This window comes from Malania oleifera, chromosome 2 (genome assembly GCF_029873635.1).
Source record: "Malania oleifera isolate guangnan ecotype guangnan chromosome 2, ASM2987363v1, whole genome shotgun sequence".
Lineage (NCBI taxonomy): Eukaryota > Viridiplantae > Streptophyta > Magnoliopsida > Santalales > Ximeniaceae > Malania > Malania oleifera.
In genome coordinates this window covers 41,148,648-41,166,081 of record NC_080418.1, presented here as the reverse complement: position 1 = coordinate 41,166,081, position 17,434 = coordinate 41,148,648, and positions in this window count along the sequence as shown.

Genomic DNA, 17,434 nt, shown 5'->3' with positions numbered 1-17,434 from the left:
TTTTCACACTGTTAATTCATGTTGGTTCTGGAGATTTTTGTCCACACGTAATTCAAAAAATTGATAAGCTCAAATTTGGAGCACTAACTTTTGGTACTTCAATTTTTTTTTTTTTTAAATTCTTTAAGTTTTATTCACTTTAAAAGTTTACCCATATTGAATTATACACACACAAACATGTGCACATTTGTGGCAATTCAACAATTTTTGGCTCATCCATATTGTGGAATATTTGCGAATTCAGTTTAAAAATGGTATATCATTTTTCTTTCTTTAGATTTCGTAATAGATAGTTGTATGATCACAGAAATTATACAACAGCTAATATTATAAATTGTTATCTGTAGCAACAAAAAATTTTATTTTGATAAAATATATTTATGACTTTATTGCATTTGGAGATGATTAGTGATTAAAAAAAAAAAAAAAATCACTCCTCTTTGATCCCGTCAATTGGTGAAAGGCCAAGACTTTTAACTATCTACTTTTGTTTGGTGTGATGTTGCTTATTCTTAGGACACTGGTCTTATAGTACCAAGAATTGGTATTAGATCTGGTGATCTCTCTTCTATTTTCATCATGGGAAGGATGGGTTTTTAGGGAATTTGGCACTTAGTGAAAATGTTAACGTTGTAGATTTTATCTAATGGTTTACACCTTAATGCCATAAGGCTTGTGCCTTGCCTAGTTATCACATGCTCCTTATGCAAAATTAATTATAGTCTTTTCATGTGTGCATCGAAGCTTAGACTTGTTCAAGAATGGTTACTATACATTCATGCCTCATCGTACATGTGCGACAAATCAATTATTAAAATTCAATTGATTATTAGTCATATTATGTAGACTAATTATCAATTGAACATGTTAATTATTTGTTTCATTTACGATTAGTGATGTTTGTATTTCAACCATTATTGAATTGTCCAATGTGGATAGTTTAGAAAGTTGTATTTACATTCTTGTCATTGTTCATACTTTGGTTATTGTCATTACAAATTTCGATCGCGTCTCTACTTGTGTTCTCTGGGTGCATAGTGGGGTGTGGTGACAATATGTTAGTGATGGAAAACTAGCAGGTGATGTGTACTTCCCCCATCTCGTGTACTTGGAGAGCCATAGGGAGATACTGCTGAAATTTATAATGAGTACGACGAAGGAATTTGAGCGATTGATCGCAATGTAATTGCAACATTCCTGAATGGGATAGGATCCGTACCCTTTAGATGGAAGGTGATTGATTATAGGATTCACAATGCATGTGTCATAAACATTCTGACAATGTAATCAACACCATTTACTTGAACATGTTATAGGGAATTAATGAACATGGACAAGAGTTGGATGAATGCTCGGGGAAGGTTTTTTCCAGAATACGTGAAAGGGGTAAATGATTTCATAAAGTTCGCGCATCCTCGTGCTGACGGTGCTAGTAGAATAAGGTGTCCTTGCAAGAAATGCCAAAACATAATATTCAAACACATTGATTTGGTTCATACACATTTATTAGACTTTGGAATGGAGAGAAGGTACACAACATACGTGTTCCATGATGAAGATTACACAGTTCAGAGCGATGATGATGACGATGAAGATGAGGGGGAAAATGTAGTAGGTGGTGATACACGTTCGGAAGGGTTAATCAAAATGTTAGGTGACTTACAAAGGGGGATAGCAGTGGACATGGAAGACGTCAGTTTGTCGCGTACTAGTGATGAATCTACTTCAGTAGGTACCATACCTTGTGATCCTAGTACGTTAAATCGACTTGGTAAACCATTTTCTAATCTCGTGAGGGATGCACAGGTGCCCCTATATCCAAATTGTACAAAGTTCTCAAAATTAGAGTTCCTGATAAAGTTGCTTCATGTAAGGACAATGCATGGGTTATCTCAGAGTGCATTCAACATGCATTTAAGCCTCATTAAGGCAGCACTGTCTGATGGTGAAACACTTCCAAAGTCCTTTTATGAAACAAAGACATACATGCATGAAATGGGCCTCGGTTACACGGGAATACATGCATGTAGGTATGATTGTGCACTCTTTTATGGTGAACATGAAAATGCGAATGAGTGTCCAGAATATGGTGAACTGAGGTATACAACTAATCAGAAGAAGGGTAAAAAGATCCCCCAAAACGTTTTGCGATATTTTCCATTAACACCACGATTGCAACGATTGTACATGTGTAGAAAGACTGCTGCAAATATGAGATGGCATTAAAAGAAACATCTTCAAGAGGAAAGCACCCTTAGCCATCTAGTGGACTCGGAAGCTTGGGCAGAGTTTGATAAAATGCATCTGTGGTTTGCTAGTGATCCTCGCAACATCAGACTTGGCCTTGCTTCAGATGGGTTCAATCCTTTCAGTAACATGAACAACCCGTATAGCATGTGGCCAGTTATGATGATGTCATACAATATGTCGCCATGGCGATGTATGAAAGAACCCTTCATTTATATGTCTCTGCTATTCTTGGAGAGTTGAATGAACTATGGGAAAAAGGAGTGGAGACATTTGATGTGGAAATTGGGACAACATTTCGGATGCATGTTGTACTTTTGTGGACAATTAATGATTTCCCTGCCTACAACAATCTGTCGGGCTGGAGCACAAAAGGTTACTTAGCATGCCCAGTGTGTAATAAGGATGCTGGGTCCTTATCCTTAAAGCATGGACACAAGTTATGTTATACGTGTCATCGTCATTTTTTACGACCTGGACATCCTTGGAGGACTCGTGGTGTCAGAAGCTTTAATGGAAAACCTGAACGAAGGTTGCAACCAAACCAACTAAGTGGGAAAGAGATATTAAACCAGCTCAGGTTTATTAGAGATATGAAATTTGGGAAATCACCTTACAGTAGAAAAAGGAAACGTGCTGAGTGGGAGTTAAATTAGACAAAGAGAAACATCTTCTTCGAGTTGTCATACTGGAAAGATCTTCCACTACACCATAACCTGGATGTCATGCACATTGAGAAGAACATTTGTGAGAATGTCATTTGTACATTGCTGGATATAAATAGGAAGACAAAGGACAACGCAAATGCTCATCGAGATATGGAAGATATAGGAATACGGCTTGAGTTGCATCTGATTCGTGATGGGGACGAACTTCTCATGCCATCAGCCTATTACACATTTTCAAAATATGAGAAGAATAATTTCTTTGAATGGTTGAAATCAATGAAGTTCCCTGATGGATATGCATCGAACATATCTCAATGCATTAGCACGAAGGAAAGGAAGATGTTAGGAATGAAAAGTCATGACTGTCACGTCCTTTTGCAATGAGTTCTGTCTGTTTTCCTTCGTGGACACTTGATCGAAGATGTTCGCTCGGTTCTAATTGAATTGGGGATCTCTTTTCAACAGTTGTGCTACAAGAAATTAAGCGTAAACGTACTTGAACGGTTAGCGAAGGATATTGTGATCATACTATGCAAGCTGGAGAAAATATTTCCACCAGCATTCTTCAATGTGATGGTCCACCTAGCCGTCCATTTACCAATGGAGGCCATAATTGGAGGACCGGTCCAATAACATTGGATGTATCCTATTGAGAGGTAAATTATAAAGTCCTACAATGTTCTCGTGATTTCCTTACTTCTTTTTTTTTGTGTGTACAAGTCACTAATGTTGTGTAAAATGCATAGATTTTTATCCACTTTGAAGGGGTATGTGTGCAATAAGGCACAACTAGAAGGTTCAATAATTGAGACATACATTGACAATGAATGTCTTGCATTTTGCTTAATGTATCTACATGATATTGAAACAAGGTTCACCCGTGAGGAGCGAAATGCAAATGTTCATGTTATTAATGTCGAAGATGAAGAACCAAGGAGCTCTATATTTCTAGGAAATGTTCAGTCATTCGGTGCATGGGTTTACGATTTCATTGATATAGACAACCTACGAAAGGCACATTTTTACTTCCTCAATAACTGTGATGAAATTATTCCATATATCGAGTACGTGGTTCAAAACTCCTTACTTTGCATTCTATTTACATATGCATATATACTTAGTTGACATTAACATGTACTATTGTTGCATATAGCGAACATAAATCTGAACTTTTGGCTCAAAATGAAAGGAATGTTGATGAAAGACATAAGAAGGAATTTTTCAATTGGTTTGGGTGCCGTGTAAGTAACAACTACTGCATGAGTTGGCTATAATGTACATTTTCAATACTGACGGTTTACTCATCTAAAGTCCTTTGTAATTAATAGATGAAAGTCATGTATTATAATAAAAAACCAATAGCAAGTAAAGATTTGTACTCGTTGGCATGTGGCCCCGATTAACAAGTTAACCGCTACAGCGGTTGCATTGTCAACGGCTTACGATTTCATACGAAGTGCCTCGAACTGCATAGAAGAACCCAAAATTATGGAGTTGCGGTGTTAGGCACAGAAGGAGATAAGGAAATTGACTATTTTGGTGTGTTGGATGACATTCTAGAGCTTCACTATGGAGCTAACAGACTTGTCCACATCTTCAAGTGTACCTAGTGGGACATTAGTAATAAAAAAAGTGGGATAAATATGGATGCCTACTTTACTACTGTCAATTTTAGTAAAACATGATATCAAAACGACCCTTTTGTGCTTGCGACATAGGCAAAACAAGTGTTATACCTTAAGGACACAAAATTAAATGGTGAATGGCATGTGGCCCAAAAATACCTCCTCGAAGTTTGTATGATATTACAGAAGTCGTAGATGGGGAGAATAGTGTTAGCGATGATGCTTTCGAAGAAGATTAGCCATCTGTTAGTGTAGCAACGCAATCTGCTATCAATGTTGCCAAGGAAGGAGCCGATCCTATACCATTAAATAGGGTTGGTGCCACGGAAAAACACGTACGAACTGCTGACATTAGAATTGAACCCTTTGTACACGTTGACTTCATCGACAGTGATGAAATTGATGGGGAAGATGAAACTATGGTTGAGCACTGCAGTGAAAAGGAAGACACTCTAGAAAGTGAGGATGATACTGATATTGAGGATGTATAGGGGGTAAGCATGTTATGTTGTCACCGTGTATTTAACATGTGAAAATAAGTGAAAATATATTTTCTATACATCCATCTAATATTCAATCTTCTTATATTTACTTGTGAATTATTTTGCAGACATGGCACCAAGAGGTCGTCATCGCTTACTTCAAACTAGGCTATCGACGACATCATCCCGCGAGGATGATGGATCATCCTCGAGAGCGACTGAGCACATCGGTGCTAATGCGGAACCATCTAAGCCCTGGAGACCCCAGCCCGACATGGATCCATTAGTTGGGGAACGAGCCTAGGGTGAGTTTCTGACCATAATGAGCAGTGTTGGTAAGGTTACGAGTATTTGATTTAGAATAATATATTTACTGTCATTTCACATGTATGATTATCTTATTGTTCTTTAACTCTTCTTTCAGCATCGACCTCTATAACGCAAACGAGTTCAAGTCGTGGTGCAGCGAAGAATGTTGCGCTAAAGAAGCACCTGGAGAGGACTGGGGGGTGGATTTGTATCAACATTCCTCTAGGCTTTACGGCCCTACTTGACAATTGGTGCACAGCCTGGTCACGGGAGCTTAGCATTATATGTCGCCAATATGCTCCAGTCACTTGCTTCACCTAGCCATAAGTGCCAGAGGCTCAGCGCTTATTTCTATATGAGTGCATCTTGGTAAGTAACCCTAAAACATTTCTTTCACTTTTAATATATTACCCAAAAGATTGTCTAACATTCAATATATATGTCATATGCAAGAAGAGTTTGATATGGACATTTTCACCACAGACCATGTCAAAAAGGCAGTGAACACACATTTGTGCTCTCAGTTTAAAACCTATCGCATCAAAATGTGCAACCATTTTAGGGAGATAGAAGATGAGGCAGAAGCACACCCATACGATAAGATCTCTCTAGAGGATTGGCGGGTGGTGTGTCGCCATTTTCACGACCCTAACTATCAGGTGATGTGTTTATATTAATTACAATAACTACTTTTTCATATTTATGTGAATAATAAAAAGTCATTACATCTATTTTGTAGGATATTTGTGAGAAAAAATGTTGTGAATCGTAGTAAACTAGATACGACGCATTGCGGTGGCTTAAAATTATTCATCAATCATCGAAAGGTAATTGCTACGAAACTATCTGACCATTACCTGACAAGTGTTACTTATATTGACACCGCTGAATTAATATTAAAGAACTTTTATATGATAATGTAGTGTGATCCCATCACTGGTGACCTGGAGTCGAGGCCAGATCTTTATCAGAGAACACATCAAAGGCCATCGGGGGAGTGGTGCCAGGGTGTGCAAAGGAAACATGTAAATCAAACAGAATATTTAGTTCATTATCTTATTCAAAACGTCATTTGTATTCTTATTTCTTCATTTTCATCATTTTCATGACTAAAAATAGGCAAATATGCTTGAGCTAAGGGATGCACCCATTGTAGAGGGCAGTCAGCCGATGATGGATAACAAGATCTACACTCATGTGCTTGGGCAACGAAGGTTGAATGGTCTTGGGAGTGGATACGTCACCCCAACATCATCATCTTCTTTTAGTGCAGCGTCTCGTGCTGAGATTGAACGAGAGCATCGAGCCGTCGAGGCTCGAGTGGAGGAGATGATTATCCGGATGCAAATGGTGGAAGGGGAGAACCAGAAATTGAAAGAAAAGATGTCAAATTGGGAAGCGGAGATGAAAGACATGAAGAATTGGAAGTGCAGATCGAACAAATGATGCGCCAATCCCGTCCAGATGATGCGGATGATTCCTCTCATTAGAAGGTATGTAAAAGGTAGTTTATCATCCCTCTTTTATGGTTGTATGAAACTCTTTGGAGACTCAACTAATTTACTGGAATAATGAATCTGTCATCTTCCTTTCTCTACTTAAATATCAAGATATTATCTCAAATAATAAGTTAAAACTCTCAAAATTTGAACCATGATAATTTAATCAAGAGAGACCAAAATAAATGAATTCTTTTAACATATAATAATTGCTAGGAATTAGTATTGGACCCAATCTTCATCATCACTAAAGCCAGGAGCCCCCATTCAAAGCCACTTTGGTATCAATTTATTCAACAATACATGGATTTAGTTCACTTATCTGCTTTTACGGAGTCCTGCATTTAAGCCAGATCAAACTTCTCTCATGTGTATCACCAACACTTGGAGTAGTTTCTTCCTCTCTAGCCTAGGTGAAGAAGACCATAACAAAAAGGACAATAAACAGAACTACCAGGAACAATATCATCATTATCTGACCCTTTGCACTAGCCTTCTTTATGACCATGGCTACCTTTTTCTGCAAGAGCCCAAAGGAAAAAGACATCCTCCTATTGTTAGCTAATAACTCCATTTAACACACCAAAAAAACTCACTACTTTGTTTTTTCTGCTAGAGTTAAGACTTCAAAAATATTTGTCTCACCTGAACAAAAATATCTTGACTTCTACTTCCACATGAAATGTTCAGTTATAATAACTTATTTTTCCACTTAACTTATTTGGCATCAATGCATATACAAAATGTGATGCCTCCGAATAAAGCAGATTATACCTTTCTTTCATCTTTATATGTAATCACTGTGAAGGTGTTGTGTCTTATAAATGGTGATAATACACATCGTGTTGATATTACTTTCTATTATTAATTAATAAATAGTGAAAATTTTGGTAATCACTTAAAGTTCATTCTACTTTCTGCTATAATAGAAAATACTCAAAATTGATTTGGGTTTGGAGAGTAATGCATTTTCTTATGTCATGGTGTCAAACACCCCTATAGATGTTGGCCTTATGAAGGGGTGTTTTTTGGTCTGTACTGTTGATGTCGCCTTCTGGTTGCAGCTATTTGTGATGCATGATTATTGTTGTGTTGCTGCCATTAACAATTATTATATCAGTTGCATTTAAAGGTTTTATTCGTTTACTAGCATTTAAAGTTTTATAGGTATTGGTTCCTACTTGAAAAAAAATTACAATTTTAAGCTTTTGGAAATTAATTTTTGGGATTTAAAATGCATTTGACAACCCCTGCAAAAGCTGAACTATTATTGCCAAGAATTAAAAAAGTCAAGAAGAGTATTTATTATTTGTCTAAGGGTATGTTTGTTTTGTATGATTGATTTATATGATTGATCGGATAGACTATAATTGGACTGAATGGATTTTAAACTTGTGATAGTTATTTTATCTTGTATATATTGGAGGAACATGATAAGCACATTATCCTAGCTAATGAATTTGGAGTTATTTTTCTTAGATTACTGTTATTTTGTAATTCCCTAGTACAAAAAATAAAAAAATAAAAAATAAAAAAAAACAAAACAAAACAAAACAAAAACAAAAACAAAAACAAAAACTTAAGAGTCACATCCCTTAGATTTGTTGCCCTCAATGTGTGTCAAGCTCCCTTAGCCAAATCTAGCCACTTAAAAATTCTACAGCAAATGCATCCTAAAGTATTAAAGCATCAATATCAAACTTGAAAAAAAAAAATGTTATATTAAACGCACCTTACAATCATCCAATCATGACAATTATTTGGGCTCAAGTTCAACAAGAGTACTATGTTGGATTCATACAATGTTAATGGGTGGTCACAGACCACCATGTGTCATTTTGAGGTGGTCAAATTGGGACCACCAGTTAGGTTGCTAACATGGTGGTTTGAGACCACCCAGTATTTTCCTATGAATGGCTATGTTTGACAATAGTGGCAAGTGCCTTGAGCACCCATTATAGTGCTTTCATTACTTTGCTAGGAAATGTTTGCCAACATGTATACCACTATACCTAGACCTTACAAAACACTTCACATAAAGCTCACTTTTCAAAAAAAAAAGTGAGAAATGGGTCTATAGCACTTTTTCTTCACGTCACTACCAAACCCACTTTGTTTTACAACTGATTTTTTTCTTGTATGTTACTCAGACTGTATTTTCAATTTTCTAAAGATTTGAACTCTGCAACAATTTGATTTCTTCTCTTTTTATTCTTTTTTTTCCCCTTTTACTCTTGCATGTTTTCTGTATTGCATGATTATCATTTGTTCCATATTCCCTAAAAGATCCTATGATTTAGAATATGCTTATTATTCTGCTGTAACATCTAATTTAGGATGCACTTGAGTTTAATTCCAATCCATGTCTATATTATGAAAATCTAGAACATGGGTATCTGACCATATTTAGCTAAGAATGAGCAAACCTTAGAGTAAATGGTTTAAGAAAATTTGCAGCTGAAGATGAGGTGATTTCTTGCCTCACTTTATAGTTAATTATCTCTTGCCTCAGTTTTCCTGTCTGATACTCTAGTAACTTCCCTTAGTTTGTTGTTTAAGATAGTAAAATAGATTTACTATGAAAAGGGATAACTACAAAGAAAGGTAGATAGGGCATCCTCCCTCAAAGGGAAAGAAAACTACAGAAGTACTGCCTTCAAGTCTCTTTGAGTATCAGAGAGCCAAAACCCAATCCCGAGGGAATGAACCCAGAAAGAAGCAAAAAAAAATCTTGCGCAGTTCAAAAAAATATTCCCTCTTTTACCCTTCCTAAAACCCCCCAAAATTCACCAATTCAAAATGACACATATTAGGCGAAGCTACCTAATCCTCACCATGACAAGGGAAAAAATGTTGCACATATACCTGGCCACCTAACAACGAATAATATTCTGAACATTAGTCTCGTTTGTGTTGTGGCACAGCATTCAAACCTTTGGATTGAGAGCTTTATAAGGTCTCCTTTGTTGTTGCAAGCCATTCGTATTAATCCTGTTAAGAACAAGAGTCCAAATGGAAGCCCAAATCTGATGCTCAACTTCGAAGAGTGGCATATTAATGTATGAGGTGGTGTGTCAGAAATGAGTCTATAAAATCCAATGGGTCACCAGGAGCCATATTTTTCTCTTTTTTTTAAATATATATTTTTTGATAAATATACCACTTTTTCTTCACATCACTGCCAAACCCACTTTGATTCTTCTTCTTGGGAAAAGCAAACTGGACTTTCTCTGATCAACTTGCATTTTTTGAAACACAAAAAACAAAAACAGTAGATTATATATATATAACACAAAAATGACTTTCCCTGTGGCCACATTCATTGCATTGGTAAAGTTATTGGGCTGTTGTTTTACACAAAAACAAAAGAATATAAATAAATAAATAAACAAGAAATACTTACAAGTAATGAAAATTTTGAAAACTCCTATGATTGGAAATCCATGAATCTGAGAAAAAGAACCAAATCCATAATATTGTCAAAATCCCGTATCCAACAAGTTTTTTTTTTTTAAATCAAAGTTAGAAATAGAATATTTACTCAATTCACTTTCTTTGATGATAATTGACAAGAGAATGAGCGAATCAAGTTGTTTTTCTTCTTATTGAGTCTCTTAATTTTAAATCCTTTTTTCTGTGTGGGTGGTTAAACAAAACTTGGGAATCAGTTGCATGTAGTATTAGATTGAGCTTGTCTTATATAGGAAAATTATATATTATGTCATAAGGTTCGAATTTCAATTGAATAGATTATTTAACTTCTAGACTACATGTTTAGATTGATATATCTTGCGAACTGCATGCTAGTAGTGGACATTATGACTGCATGCTTGATTGGAACACCAGCTGCATGACTACTACAGTGATGTGTATTGCTTGCTAGTAGATACTTTTAGGTTGTTGCATGTCTTAATATTAATGGCATTTGTATGATGCAAAAATATTGTGAATTGCATGCTTTTGTGACTTGCAGGTTTGGGAAATGTTCTATTTATAGACGGCATGTTACCAAAAATTTGTTAAAAATTTTAGGGCAAGGAAAGAAAGATTCAAAAGAGACCAATTTTGGACTATGTGATATAATTTTTCTTTGATTTCTGGCTTGCTTGGTGGTTATGCCAATTTTGGTTGGAGTCTGTTATTTATGTTTGAAGGTTTAAGTTTAATTTATGTGCAACAAAAAATTAATTGTTAATTGCCAAAAAAGGAGATTAAAAGTAATATAGGGCCCATCAGAATGGATGGAACACTAGAGGAAGTGGCATTGTTTCCCATGCAAGTCTGTAGAAACTTATTTCCCATTTTGCTTGTTTGTTCCTTCCTCCCACTCATTTTAGAGTAGCTAATGGCAATAGGGTTTGATTTTGGGAGGATGCTTAGCGTGGTTACAGTCGTTGGAGTAGATGATGCTTCATCTTCTTAAGATTTCCACTATTCACAATGCACATATCATTTCTTTCTTTTCTTTGAAGAGGAGCTCTCTTTCTTGGGATTTTTATTTTATAGTGAATCTCATACCAACTGTGCCTACTCTATGAAATATGTTGTTTATGGGATAATCCACTATATTTTGATATATGTGTTTTATGGGATGCATGAACACGTTACATTATTTAATATTTATTATATGAAGCTCCTGTGCACTCGCAAAATTCATTACTAGTTGGATTATTGTAAACTGTTTATTGTAAACATCTCTATGGAAAATGTCATATTTACAGGAGAAATACTGCCATTTTTTTTCAAAAAGAGTATACTAATTTTTTTAACTTTCTTAATTTATAGGGTTTGCAACTATGACAACATCAGGACGATATCATACACTATGGATGTAGTTTTTTACTTTTTTTTGTTCTCTGAACAGATGAAATGTATTTGAATTTGAATTTGTATAATGTATTTTTATTTAAATTTGAATTTGTATAATATATTTGTATTTGAATTTGAATTTGTATAATATATTTGTATTTAAATTTGAATTAGAATTTTGAATAATTTATGAATTTTATTGCAATTATGGTTTAATGTTATGTATAAGAAAATGTAATTTAATTGTAAATTTTTATAGGAATTAATAATTGGAAAAAAAATTAACTTCACTACTAATTGTCCAATTTAAGTATTAGTGACGGTTTCAAAATCGTCACTAATAGCCTTTTTAAAAAGTTTTAGTGAAAGTTCTCAAATTGTCACTAATACTATGACTTTAGTGACGGTTTTAAAATCGTCACTAAATCCATAATATTAGTGACGACTCTGTAGAGCAATAGTGACGGTTCTAAAACAGTCACTAATAATAGGGCATTAGTGATAGTTTTATAACCGTCACTAATAATAGAGCAATAGTGACGGTTTGTAAACCATCACTAATAATAGAGCATTAGTGATGATTTTAAAATCGTCACTAATAATAGAGCAATAGTGACGATTTTAAAACCGTCACTAATAATAGAACAATAGTGACGATTTTAAAACTGTCACTAATACTATGACTTTAGTGACGATTTTTGGTCGATCCGGTGTAGAATCTATAGTGACGGGCTTAGGTTTTTAGTGACGGTTTTAATCCGTCACTAATACTCTATTATTAGTGACGGTTTGAAAAATTCATCACTAATAAGTATTAGTAATGACAGATATAATGACTAATTGAAAACCGCCACTAATAACCTTATTTTTTGTAGTGGTTTCAGATAATGACCCACATTTTACATCATGGTTTTGGAAGAGCTTGCAGGAGGCTTTGAGGTCTCAGTTATCATTCAGCATGGCATATCATCCTCACACTGATGGGCAGACAAAAAGAATAATCCAGATACTTGAGGATATACTACGAGCACACATGCTAAATTTTGGGGGTAGCTGGACCCAATATATGCCGCTGGTTGAGTTTGCTTATAATAACACCTATCAAGGCAGCATTGGCATGGCACCTTACGAGGCTTTTTATGGTAGGATGTGTCATTCACTTTTGTATTCAGATGAAATAGGTGAGAGGCGAGCTTTGGGACCAAAGTTGGTGCAATAGGCATACGATAAAGTCCGATTAATTAAAGATAGAATCAGTGCAGCTCAAAGTTGGCAGAAAAGTTATGCTGATTCACGCAACTAACAATTGGAATTTGATGTTCAAGATCAGGTTTTTTTGAAACTAGCACCATTGAAGGGAGTTGTGAGACTTGGGAGGAAGGGTAAGTTGAGCTCTAGGTTTATTGGCCCATTCGAGATATTAGAGAGAGTGGGTCTAGTAGCCTACAGGCTAGCTTTACCACCAGCATTATCCATAATACACGACGTATTTCATGTCTCCATGTTAAGGAAATACGTCTCAGACCCTTCCTATGTGATCAGTTATGCAGAGATAAAGCTCAGAGATTCATTGTCATATGAGGAGACACTAGTGCAGATCTTAGACAAAAAGGAATAGGTATTGTGCACTAAGAATTTCATTAGTAAAAGTTTTGTGGAGAAATCATGTCATAGAAGAAGCTTTGTGGGAACTTGAGAAAGAGATTGAACATAAATACCCACACCTGTTTAGTGGGATACAATAATAGTCAGTATTGTTCAGATAATGACAGTTTTATTTTATTCAATATAGAGTGATGAATGTATAGTTGTATTTTAGATTATAGGATAAGATAGTGTTTTGGTTATGGGAGAATTTTCTTTTATGAGTATATTTGTAATCTCTCAGAACTGTTTATGTAAACATGGTATTCCTCTACCACAAGTAAAGGTAATCAATAAAATAAGTAACCCATTTTCCTTAAAGGATGGTGTTCAATATAGATAGCAAATTTCAAGGACAAAATTTTATAAGGAGAGGAGAATGTAGAGACCCAAAGAATTATTGCAATTAAATAATAAAAGGAATGAGAGAAAAGGAAATTTCAAAGGGGAACTTAGCAGGGTCTCGTTGACGAGCACAAAGCATTCATCGAAGAGATGTCTTCTTGGACACGTCAACGGGGGCACATGTCTCGTTGACGAGAACTTACCAAGAGGGTTGATTTCAAGGCTTGAGATTCATCGACGAGGGTTCTGTGTTCATCAACGAACCTCCTACTTGGACTCGTCGACGAGGTGTCATGGCTCGTCGATGAGGCCATATGGTCAGCCACCTATATATAGCCGAAAATTCATTTTCAGCAAGAGAAATTCATTTTCTTGTTTTCTTTCACTCTCTAGTTCGGTCCCCTCCCCTTCTCTCTACAGTTTTTGCTCCATTTCTCTCTGTTTCAAAGATCAGAAGCTATCACGATGATTTTGGGGAAATTCTCTACAAGTCTGCCGGACTAGATTGTCGGTTTGGGTAACTTGGGCACCATCCCAATTTTAGGGTAATTAAATTATTTTGATATTTCTAGTATTACCAGGTTCATCTGAGCCTAGATTTTGTATTTTATGAAAATATAATGGTGTTTTGTGGAGTAATATTAGGGTGTTATGATCTCAAGGTTAGGGTGTTTTTGGAACCCTGCAAGCATGGGTTGAGGACCTTAGTGGTTATTTTTCGAGGAACCTAAGTAAATTATAGTTTAGGAAATGTGAATATGATGATTTTCTGGGAATTCGGTGTTTTAGTGCGAAATTTGTATATATGTAATTACAGGATTTTGAGGTTGGAACACTGAGGGCATAAGGATTGAATTGGATGCAAGCCTCCCAGTCAGATAGGTAAGGGAAATATGCTATGTTAGGAATTTTAGAATGTTTATCAATAAATTATATGTTTTTCAAATTATTATCCAATATGCAAATTATTTGTATATTAGAAGATACAGTTTTCAGGATATGAAATATTTATTTATTTAAGTTGTGTGGCATGAGACATTATCAGATTAGTAAATAAATTCTATAATTTTCATATTACTATGATTTACAGTATTCATGCAGAGATATGTTATGTCAAATTATACAAAATTATGAATCACAGTGTATATACAGACAAATATATTTTACAGCCAAATATCATACAAACAAATATATTTTACAGACAGATATTATACAAGTAAATATATTTTATAGGCAGATATTTTATAGCATGTACAGATTATCATGATTTCCAAAATGTTAAAGTCATAACACTATTATAAACAATTTATACAGTTCATTTATTACAAATTAGTTATTACAGTTCTTACAGTCCAGATATTATAGTATTTTCAGAATATTTTTCGGTGTTATGGTTATTTTGGAATCATGATGAAATAGTAAGATATATATATATAGAAAATAGTATATACAGTGTCAGACCCTAATGAATCAATTTATATTCAGTCAGCAGAGCGCGGTACCGTTGTTATTACAGATCATAGTGCAACCACACATCTTAGATAATGTGTGGAAGGTTTCCGTCAACTGTGCCGGGAGGGATTGCAGGCACCCCTTAAGTCTGAGTTGAGATGGCCGGTTTGATGAGGTAGATACCAGTACTGCCCCTAGTAGGCTAACCAAAGTTAAGTCCTACCTACGGGCCACACAACCCTATCATGAGGGGTTAAATCATGACGTACAATTTTCTAGAGTATTTTCATAGTTATGTATATGTATACAAATTTACAGAATATCACCAGACATATTACAATACTAGAAGTATAAGTAGAAACTCAGATATTACGAATGTATTTTAAACTATAATAGATATGAAATGTACTGTATATTGTTTTATCAGCTTTCACTATTTCAGTTACTTATCAGTATAGTGTTTACGTAACTCTATTGTCACACACTAGTAATAACATATTTCCTCTTACTGAGTGTTGTCTCACCCCAGTGATTCAATATTTTTTAGGTGATCCAGTTAGGCGAGCGGATCAGGCTCGCAGATAGAGAGGGTGATTACACTACCCTATTTGTAGAGTAAGTGTATATAGGAAATTGTATTTTTGAGTAGATGATACATGAGTGATGTGTATATATGTATGTATGGTTTGGAAAGAATTACTGAATTCTTGTATTGTAAATGTGGATGTACAGTTTATGTGTTCCACTTCGTAGGTGAGTACATGATCAGGGATTCCTCAGTGCTCACTTGGGGCCTGAGATGTTATAGTAGATAATACAAAGGTATCGTAGTAATTTTAAGTTTAATTAAATAAAAAAATGGTAATGAATTTTTGGTCGTTACAAATACAGTATTGTAACCCTGATTTTTATTGATAATGAATTTCAGCTACCGCTTGCTCTCATGGACGTAAGCATTCTACCGAACCATGTTAAATCCTTGTGTGTCTTTTTATTGCTTTTATTATCTATGTGTTTCTGTATTGTTCATCGTAATTGTTGCACTTTACGATCGTCACCACACACATTCATTCGCACAACACACCTATTTAATAAATTAAATTTAAAAAAAATGGTCAACATAATATCTTAAAAACTAATTAAGCGACTCGAAGATCTAATTAATCCTCAAATTAATTGGTCTTTCTAATCTAATCACTTTAAATCAACTTATTGACATCATCATAACAAAAAAAGATATATTATTATTTAAACTTTTTAAAAATATACAAAAAAGAAAGATTACTAATAAATCATAAAAATACCTAATAATTATAATACTACGAAATGCTTATTTGATGTAATTCCCATGAAAAAAAAAAATAATGGCTAAACACATTTTGAAACAAATAAAATATAGTTCAATAATTTTAAATACAAGAACTTACCAAACATAGTGTTAAAAAAAAAGAAAAAAAATATTTAAAATTTATTATTTATAAATTAAAACTATAAAATGGGATATTAGTTCTTCTGTGTATAAAATATGAATGCTAAATGGATAAAAAAAACTAAAATTTATATTAATTAGTCGACTATTATTTGAGACAATTCGCCTGACTTTTCTTAATTTTGTTCAAGTTCTTATGTTTTTAAATATGATATTCAATCAAACCTAAAAAGCAAGTTGTTGACCTTTTGAGTCTCATCTCGTTTTGATAATAACAAAACACAAATATCTCATTTGTGCATTTAGTACTTAAGCGGGCTTATACTTTAAGCATGCACACATGGAAAAGGAAAAATGGAAGCCGTAAGGAACATAAAGCTCACATATCTTGGCCCATTCCATAGAAAATTCAAGAGCAAATGAGTGAAGACATAGTCTTACTCCAATTGTATTGTTTTAGATTATATTTGTATACACATGATCACATGATATAGTTGGAAGCTCAAAATGGCATATAGACTGACCTTAGGATGCATATTTTTCATGACATATTCATATGCATTAGCCTAGGTTGAATCGGGCTGATTAACAGGCAGCTCGTCGTCGATTCCCTTGGTCTTATTGACCAATGACTGAAGACCACTCGTCGCCGAACACTTTGCTTTTATCGATGAGAAAATACCGAGACCTCAAAAATCTCAGTTAGTGCCTTGTCGACGAATCCCCTGGTCGAATCGAAAAATGCATGAAGGTCACTCGGTGATGATTGTTTCCACTCGTCGACAAGTCTATGGCACAGATTGACGCTCCAGCGCTGAAATGGTCATATTTTTATCATTAAATATATTTTAAATGATCCAACAACCAGAAATCATTTAGGTGCCGAGATTACTTATAAATATCAACCTAAAACCCTAGTTGAACA